This window comes from Orycteropus afer, unplaced genomic scaffold (genome assembly GCF_000298275.1).
Source record: "Orycteropus afer afer isolate SDZICR_OR568_19922 unplaced genomic scaffold, OryAfe1.0 scaffold00373, whole genome shotgun sequence".
Lineage (NCBI taxonomy): Eukaryota > Metazoa > Chordata > Mammalia > Tubulidentata > Orycteropodidae > Orycteropus > Orycteropus afer.
The window spans coordinates 1,573,713-1,584,037 of NW_006921960.1; the positions used below are offsets into that span (position 1 = coordinate 1,573,713).

Consider the following 10,325-nt stretch of genomic DNA (forward strand, 5'->3'; position numbering starts at 1 on the left):
TTCTGACAACATGATCAAAGTAGGTAAGACAAAGTCTGGCCATTCTCGCCTCCAAGGAGCTTTCTGGCTGCACTGCCTCCAGGACACATTTGTTAGATCTTTTAGTGGTCCATGGTACTCTCAGCATTCTTCTCCAGCACAACTCAAAAGCATCAACTCTTCTTCAGCCTTCTTTATTTATTGTACAGCTCTCATATGCATATGAGGTCACTGTAAATACCATGGCTTGTGTCAGGTGCACCTTAGTCCTCAAGGAGATATCTCTGCTCTTCAGCACTTGAAAGAGGTCCTTTGCAACCAATTTGCCCAGTGCTAGGAGCTCTGGTAGCGTAGTGGCTAAGGCACTTGATTGCTAACCAGAAGGCTGGTGGTTCAAACCCACAAGCCACTCCTCAGAAGGAAGGTTGAGCAATCTACTTCCATAGTGATACCACCTCAGAAACCCAAGGAGGGGTCTAATATGAGTCAGGTCTGACTCGACAGTACATAACAACAACATATATCATCTGATGTCCTGGCTGCTGCTTCCATTGGTATTGATTGTAGAACCAATAAAGTTGTCTTTGACAACTTCAATCATTTCTTTGTTTATTGTGATGCTGCATATAGGTTCAGTTGTGAGGATTTTTGTTTTCTTTAATTGAGATGAAATCCATACCACAGACTGTATTCTTCAATCTTCATCAGTAAGTGCTTCAAGTCATCCTCATTTTCAGCAAGCAAAGCTGTGTTGTCAGCGTATTGCAAGTTGTTAATGATTCTTCCTCCAATCCTGATGCCATGTTTTTCTTCATATAGTCCAGCTTCTCAGATTATTTGCTCAGCATATAGATTAAATATGTATAGTGAAAGGATACAACCCTGACAGACTCCCTTCCTGATTTTAAACCATGTAGTGTCTCCTTGTTCTATTAGAACAACAGCCTCTTAGTCTATGTATAGTTTTCTCATGAGTACAATTAAAAGTTCTGGAATTCCCATTCTTCTCATTGTTACCCATAATTTGTTATGATCCACACAATCAAATGCTTTTGCATAGTCAATAAAATATAAGTAAACATCTTTCTGGTATTCTTTGATTTCAGCCAAGATCTATTTGATATCAGTAACGATATCACTTTCCATCTTCTTCTGAATCCAGCTTGCATTTCTGGAAGTTCTGTCAATAGATTGCTGCAACCATTTTTGAATTATCTTCAGTAAGATTTTACTTCCATGCAGTATTAATGATATTGTTTGATAATTTTCACATTCTGTGGAATCACCTTTCTTTGGAATGAGTACAAATACGGATCTCTTCCAGTCAGATCTCTTGGCATAATTGAGTGAGTGCCTCCAGTAGGGCTCTGTTTGTTCAAACACCTCAAGGGCATTCCGTCAATTCCTGTTGTCTTGTTCTTCACCAATTCCTTCAGTGAAGCTTCAACTTCTTTCTTCAATACTATTGGTTCTTGATCATATGCCACCTCCTGAAATGGATGAAGATCGATCAGGTCCTTTTGGTATAATGACTGTGTATCCCTTCCTTCTTCTTATGATGCTTCCTGCATCATTCAATATATTGCCCATAGAATCTTTCAGTATTGCAACATGAGACTTAAATTTTTTCCTCAGTAATTTCAGCTTGAGAAATGCTGAGCATGTTCTTCTCTTTTGGTTTTCTGACTCCAGGTCTTTCCACATTCATTATAGTAATTGGCTTTGTCTTTTTGAGCTGCTCTTTGGAATCTTTTGTTCAGCTCTTTCATCTTGTCTTTTCTTATGTTTGCTTTAGCTACTCTCCACTCAAGGGCAATTTTCAGAGTCTCTTCTGATATCCATTTTGTTTTTTTCTTCCTTTCTCGTCTTTTTAATGACCTCTTGCTTTTGTCATGGATGATGCTCTTGATGTCATCCCATAATTTTTTTTGTTTTCAGTCATTGGTGTCCAATGCATCAAATCTATTCTTTAGATGGTCTCTAAATTCAGGAGCGATATAGTTAAGGTCATATCGTGGCTCTTGTGGACTTGTTTTAATTGTCTTCAACTTTAAGTTGAATTTGCATATGAGCAGTTGATGGTCTATTGCGCAATCAGCTCCTGGCTTGGTTTTGGCTAAAGATATTGAGCTTTTCCATTGCTTCTTGCCACAGATGTAGTCAGTGTGATTCCTATGTACTCCATCTGGTGATGTCCATGTGTATAGCTGCCATTTGTGTTGTTGAAGAAAGGTATTTGCAATGAATAACTTGTTAGTCTTGCAAAATTCTATCATGTGATCTTCAGAGTTAGTTCTGTCACCAAGGCCAAATTTTTCAACTACTGGTGATTCTTCTTTGTTTCTAACTTTTGCATTCCAGGCACCAGTGATAATTAACATATCTTGATTGCATGTTTGGTCAATTTCAAATGGCAGAAGTTGATAAAAATCTTATATTTCTTCATCTTTGGCTTTGGTGGTTGGTGCATAAGTTTGAATAATCATAGTATTAACTGGTCTTCCTTGTAGGTGTATGGATATTATCCTGTCACTGACCACTTTGTCCTTCTGGACAGATCTTGAAATATCCTTTGTGATGATGGATGTCATGCCATTTTTCTTCATTCCCGGCATAGTAGACCATATGGTTGTCTGATTCAAAATGGCCAAAACTGGTCCATTTCACTCACTAATGCCTACAATATCAATCTTCATGCATTTCTTTTCATCTTTGACAACTTCCAATTTTCCTAGATTCATATTTTGTATATTCCATGTTCTGATTATTAACAGATATTTGCAGCTGTTTCTCCTCAAATTAAGTCATGCTACATCAGCAAATGGAGGTCTTGAAAGCTTTATTTTATCCATATCATTAAGGTTGGTTCTACCCTGATGATGCAGATCTTTTCCACTCATATTTTGAGTGCCTTCTGACCTAAGGGGCTGGTCTTTCTGCACTCTATCAGACAATGTTTTAGGACTTTTCATAAAATTGTCTAGTAATGTATCAGACAGTGTTTCTCTCCTATTCATAAGGGTTTCTTTGGCCAATCCTTTGAGAAATGGATGGCCTCTTCCTTCTTCCTAGTCTGTCTCAGTCTATAAGTGGCCTTGAATCCTGTGCACCATGTGCAACACTGCTGGCATTTGAGACACCAGTGAAATGGCCTCAAGCCTCACAGCAACATGCCATCACAGTATGACAAACTGACAGACAAATTCATCTTCCTTAGTTGTTCAAAACTTCTCCACCCACCCCTTGCCTGAATCCACCAGCTCTAACGTCCCTGGCTTCCCCCCCACTTCCTGCCTCTTGGATGGTGACCTGTCTCCCTCCCTTTACCTGGATCCCTCAGCTCTGTCTTAGGCAGGCTCCTCCCCTGCCTCCCACATCTGTGTGTATGGCCTGTCTGCCTGGCCTTACCTGGGTTCCTGTACCTCTGTCTTGGCCCAGCTCCTCCTGTGCCTCCCAGGATTAGCAACACATATTTACAGCACTGAAGTCAGTAGTCATCTTTGTGCAGAGCACCATTGTTACTGACTTTGCTATAAATCTGAGGGCAAAATGTCTAGTTTCTATGCCCTTGTTTTCTAAGAGGGAATCTCATACTTTGGTAATTTTTCCCATTCAGTTCACACAAATTTAAAAAATTAGAGTTTGTTCTAATTTCATCTTCTCAATCATAACTGAACTGGGAAAATTTATTTGAAGCCCTAGAAAAAAGTGATATATATGAGCAACATATAATGAAAACTTAATTAAAAAAAAAAAAAAAACACAGTATGTCTACCCACACTGTTTAGTACAATCTCATGTTGCTGATCTTGGAATAATTTCCAGGTCACTTCTCAGCATTTTGGCTAAGATCAAGTATAGTATCTGTTCTTATTTGAAAGAAGATTGAGTGATCTACTTCTGTAGAGATATCACCTCGGAAATCCAAAGAGGGCTCACTATGAGTTGAATCAACTCAACAGCAGTGAGGTTTTTTTTTTTTTTTTTTTTTTTTAGGGGGTGGGGTGGAGGGAGGAATTACATAAACATATTTTGGAGGTTATATGATGATAGGGTCAAGACACACTTAAAAATAAAGGTAAATTTTTAATTTTAAAATAGTTTTACACTTACAGAAAAATTGCAAAAATAGTATGGAGAGTTACTTCACACTCTACACCAATTTTCCCATTATTAATGTCTTACAGTATGATGTACTTATCTTAGTTGATGCATTGATATTTTTTCAATTTTCTTTAGTTAATCATTAGTATGACTGTTTCGTGGGGGAAAAGGCCTGTCAATTTGCTTCTGTAAATATTATAACCTAGGAAACCCTGTGGTATAGTTCTATTCTGTATGTGTATGGTTGCTATGAGTCAGAATTGACATGATGGCATACAACAAAAACAGTAGATACATAAGTATTACAGTTAATCTTTAGAAAATTCTAAAAAGCAAGAAAATATCTGCACAAATTAGAATAGGTTTAACACATTTTTTAAGTTTAAAATGAATTGTCAAAAATATTGGAGGGAAAAAATTCAAGAAAGTCAGTAAACAAAGAAATGGCACTATATAATGCAGAGGAAAAAGGCAGAATCAGGAAACAGTCAGTATCTGACATCTAGATAGAGAAACTTAGACCATTGTTGTTTTTTGTTAGGTGCCATCAAGTCAGTTCCAACTCATAGAGATTCTGTACAATAGAATGAAACACTGACCAGCCTTGTGCCATCCTGATAATTGTTGCTAGGCTTGAGCCATTGTGACAGCCACCATCGCAATTTATCTTGATGAGGGTCTTCATTATTTTCACTGATCCTCTACTTTAACAAGCATAATGTCCTCTAGGGAATGGTCCTTGCTTATAACATGCCCAAAGTCTTACTGTCCTCACTTCTAAAGAGAATTCTGGCTGTACTTCTTCCAAGACAGATTTATTTTATCTTCTGGTAGTCCATGGTATCTTCAATATTCTTCACTAACACTGTAACTCAAATGCATCAATTCTTTTTCAGTCTTCTTTACTCATTGTCCAACTTTTACATACATATAAGGTAGTTGAAAATTACCATGGCTTGGATGAAGCTCACCATAGTCCTCAAAGTGACATCTTTGCTTTTGAATATTATAAAGAGGTAATTTTTTAGCAGATTTGCCCAGCACAATAATACATTGTTGGATTTCTTTCTTTCTTTTAATCCTCTTTTTTTTTTTCACTTTTTATTGTGATTTGGGTGAAATTCTATAAAGCAGATTCATTTTACATTCAACAATTCCTATACACACATTTTGTGATACTGGTTACTTTCCCCATAGTATAGCATGTCACCTCTCACTTCCTCCCTGTGGTTACCCTTCCCCTGTGTCCTGCTTATCCTATGCATTTGTGCCTCCCTACATATCTCCCTGTGAAAATGCTGCCCTTCTGTTTCTCATGGTTGACTCTTCTATGGAGTGCATCTCCCTGGTGCAAGTGTTCCTCTGTGGCTGACCATTAAGCCACAGGAGTGAGATCAATTCCAGGCCTGAAGGGTAACTTGGGGCCATAGTCTCAGGGGTTTCACCAGTCTCTGTTAGACCAGTAAGTCTGCTCTTTTAATGATTTTTGTTTTGTTCTACACTCTTCTTACACTCCATATAGGATCTCCAGTTTTGATCTCTTTCCAAGCATTGGCATTGGAAGCCGGACACCATCTAGTTCTTCTGGTCTCAGGGTCGTATAGATTGAGGTTGTCATGGTTCATTAGTCTTTGGGACTGTTTCCATACTTTTTTAATTGTCTTCACTCTTTTTTGCTCAAGTCAGGGAGAAACCACTTAGATGGCCACTCACAAGCTTTTAAGACCCCAGTCACTACTCACCAAAGTAAGATGCAAAGCAATATTTTGGTATACCATGTTGTTTTAATTGAGCTTGATGTCCCCCATGATCATTGTTTGACTTCTTGAGTGCTCCTTCCATGGATGTTGATCATGGATTCAAATGAAAAATAATATTTGACAACTTCAATATTTTTCCTTGTTTATCATGATGTTGCTTACTATTCCAAGTGTGAGAGTTTTTGTTTTCTTTATGTTGAGATGTAATCCTTACTGATGGTTGTATTATTTGATCTTCATCAGTAGTGCTTCAAGTATTGTTTGCTGTCCACAAGCAAGATTATGTCATCTGTGTATCAGAAGTTGTAAATGAGTCTTCCTCCAATCTTGATGCTGTGTTCTTTTTCATATGTATATCTTATCAAATTATTTGCTCAGCATACAAGTTGAATAAGTATGGTGAAAGGATATAACCTTGATGCACACCTTTCCTGATTTTAAAGCATACAGGAACCAAATCAATGGCACCTAACAACCACAATGCCCCTTTGTTTTCTTTGAATGACTGCCTCTTGGTCTCTGTACAGTTCCTTATGAGCACAATTCAGTGAAAAATTCCCATTTTTCACAAAGTACCCATAATTTGTTATGTTTCACAAAGTTGCATGCCTTCTCATAGTCAATAAAACACAAGTAAGCATATTTCTAGAATTCTTTGTTTTTAGCCAAGATCCTTCTGACGTCAGCAAAATATGTCTCTTTCCATGCCCTACTCTAAATCCAGCTTGGATTTCTGGCATTTCCTTGTAGATATACTGCTGTGATCATTTTAACATTATCTTTAGCAAAATTTTCCTTGCATGTGATTTAATGATATTGCTTAATAATTTCCACACTCCACTGGATTACCTTTTGTTGGAATGGATACAAATATGAATCTCTTTCAGTTGATTGACCACGTAGCTATCTTCCAATTATCTTGGCATAGATGACTGAATATTTCTAATGTTGCATCCATTTGTTGAAATATCTCAATCGGTATTCATCAATTGGTGGAGCTTTATTTTTTGTCAATAACTTCAGTGAAGTTTAGACTTCTTCATTTACTCTATTGGTTCTTGATCATATGCTACTTCCTGAAATAGTTATATATTGACCAATTCTTTTTCTATTCCTTCCATCTTCTTTCAATGCTTCATGCATCTCTCAACATTTTGCCTATAGAAACCTTCAATATTGCAACTTGACACTTGAATTTTTTTCATTTCTGTCAGCTGGAAAAATGGTGATGATGTTCTTTCCTTCTTGGTTCTGTAATCCAGGTCTTTGCACATTTCATTATTAATATTTTAATTTGCCTCTGGAGCCACCCTATGAAATCTTATGTTCAGCTATCTTACTTACTAATTTCTTCCATTTGTTTTAGAGCTCTGGTGGCATAGTGCCTAAAGCACTTGACTGCTAACCAGAAGGTTGGTGGTTCAAACCCACCAGTCACTCCTTGGAAGGAAGGTTGGGCAATTTACTTCCGTAGAGCTATCACCTCGGAAACCCAAGGAGGGGTCACTATGAGTCAGAGACGACATGACAACACATAACAACAACAACAACAACAACATTCAAGAACAAGTTTCAGAGTCTCTTCTGAGATTTATTTTGGTCTTTTTTTTTCCCCCCGTCTTTTTAATGAGTGTTTGCTTTCTTCATTTATAACATCCTTAATGTTATCTCACAACTAATCTGGTCTTCGGTTATTAGTGTTCAATGCATCAAACCTATTCTTGTTGGTTGTCTTAAATTCAGGAAGGGTATATTCAAGGTCATACTTTGGCTCTGATTAACTTGTTTTAATTTTCTTCAGCTTCAACTTGAACTTGCATATGAGCAATTTCTGGTCTGTTCTGAAAAACAGAAGATGTTTTATAAATTCTATCTTCTTATCCTACATGTAATACTTGTAATAATGTTTTTAAAATGTTATCAGACCTCTGATTACTTCAAATGTGAAACACACACATGCATAGAAAAAGTCAGATTTGACTTAAAGAAAAAGAAAAAGAAAAATGAAGTTTATTTGTCAAACATAAACAAAATCACTTTATCATCTACCCTAAGGTTAAAAATACTACTCTGGAACACCAATTCTTTTTTCCTATTTACAACAGGAACCCTTTAAAGAAACTCTATAAAGATAATTTTTTTATTGAAATAATTATGCCTTAAGTGATACTTTTAATACTGAGTTCTGCAGTAGCAAAATTCAATAATAGCTGCATAAGGACAATAATCACAGACTCAATACCAACAAATTGAACTTTCTAAAATTTTCTACAGTTAAAGGGTAATTTTTTAAAAAAAGTTAGTCATGATTCTCGTAAACATAAAAAAAATAAATATACATTAGGGATTTTTTAACTCAGTGCTAATGAGAGATATAGGTTAATGTTGCAACTCATTTAAAGGAAAAAAAATGGCAAACTTATAGATCAAGAAAATAGAAATGTATGTTTAGATAAATGAAAGCAAAATATGGCTTCATCCAGCATGCAGAAGAGAATTCATTTGAACTTTTAAGGAAAATAATTTTTGTGTGTCTAGCCAAGAATATTTTTAATTGTTCTCAGTTATAGAAATTCACAAATCTATAAAATAATTCAACTGCAATGAAAACTATGATCAGATAACCCAGAAGGTTATGTTGTACATAATATATAGTTTTTCACTGAAATACAATTTTTCCCTGAAATACTATTTGTTGTTTAATTTATCTAATGTCATTGATAACTTATTAATCATCTAGTTTTTATCTTGTATAATATTTGTTTCATTATTAATTTTAAAAAATGAGAATTGAGCATGATGTCTTGATATAGAAGCAACATGTGTCATTAGATTTTAAAAAAACAAAACAAAACAAAAAAACACTGCTGTGGACTCAGACCCAGCTCATAGCAACCCCTCTTTGTGTTTCCGAAGCAGCTCTGGTAGCATAGTGCCTAAGGCAGTTGACTTCTAACCAGAAGGCTGGCAATTCAAACCCACCAGCCACTCCTCGGAAAGAAGGTTGGGCAATCTACTTCTGTAGTGATACTGTATCAGAAACCCAAGTCGACGGCACATAACAGCCACAACACCAGCATAGTGAAGGTGATGTACAAAGCGCAAAGTTAATGATGAGCTGATTTTGAAAGGCTGAGTGGAAAATGTGGGAATAATCTTTCCTGACATAGAGAACAGTAGAGCAAAGACACACAAATAGGTAGAATTTAATTCATGCCTGGGAAAACATTAAATATTCCTGTATGACTGAAGACGGGTGAGTGAGAACAGAAAACAGGTGGTCAGTAGCCAGGTATTATTATGATATCAAGGCAAGGGGACTTGATGTCAAATGGCTTAAGTGTCATGTTAAGAAGTTTGTACTCTATACTCTTCATGTGTTAATTTATTTTAAAGCAGAGATTTTTGTAATTAAAGTGGTAATTACAGTTAATGATACTGACCACCCCAAGTATGAAGACAAAAAGATAAAATGTCTCATCTCATGTATCAAATGAAAATATATTCACACCAGACAGTGAGCAAGGCTGAGTCAAAGACAGCTTATCATTTCTATTATCCTCCAATTTAGTCACCCAATAAGAAATGAATATGCTTTTCCAGTAATTAGATAAAAACAAGGAGTTCTGATGATGTGGTTGATAAGGTATTTGGCTACTAACCTGAAGGTCAGTGGTTCAAACCCACTAACAGCTCTGTGGAAGGAAGATGGGAAGATCTTCCTCTGTGAAGATTTACAACTTTGGACACCCAATGGCAGTCGCTTTGAGTTAAAATTTACTCAATAGCATTGAATTTGGGTTTTGGCTTGAGAGAAGACAAAAGATTGAAACTGAGGAAATTAAATGTTTGTTTTTTTCCATTGATCAGATAAGTTCTGATCATAGAACTATCTGCATTTTTATACTACATAGAATTGCTACTATCTCTATCTAATGATTTTGTTAATGATGATCGTGTTTTCTTTAAAAAAATGTTATTTTTTCTCAATCTATCTTCAAAGTTCAAAGGAATTAAGGTTAAGTTAATATTTCTAAAAGATGCATTTTCAACTTGTGATAAAAATAAATATGGGTTAAAACTAAAGGAGAACAGAAGAAAAAGGCAAAAATTGTTTCTGTTGCTTCAGGGGGAAAATAAAAAAGGACCATCTGCATATTTGTTATATTTCTTAAACAAATCTAAATTTGTTAAATAAAAGTAAATTGATAAATTGATAAATACCTGCCATTGAGACAATTCTGATGCATGACAAACTTCCGTTCAACAGAACAAAATGTTGTCTGATCTTCCATAGTGTCCACTGTCAAATCCATCATTATGTCTCTTTTGCCAATCTGGCTCTCAGAGGGTATTTTTGCCTTGCTGACCCTCTACTTCACCAACCAGGACATATTCTTCCATTGATTGGTATCTCCTGAAGACATGTCCAAAGAAGGAAGTCTTGTTATCATCTAAAAGGTTTTTATTGGTTAATCTTCA

At 36.0% G+C, this 10,325-nt stretch overlaps 1 pseudogene; it reads left to right on the forward strand.

Moving 5' to 3' along the window:
- Positions 1-3,804: 3,804 nt before the first annotated feature.
- On the forward strand, positions 3,805-3,971 carry LOC122151297 (annotated as a pseudogene).
- The last annotated feature ends 6,354 nt before the right edge of the window (positions 3,972-10,325 follow it).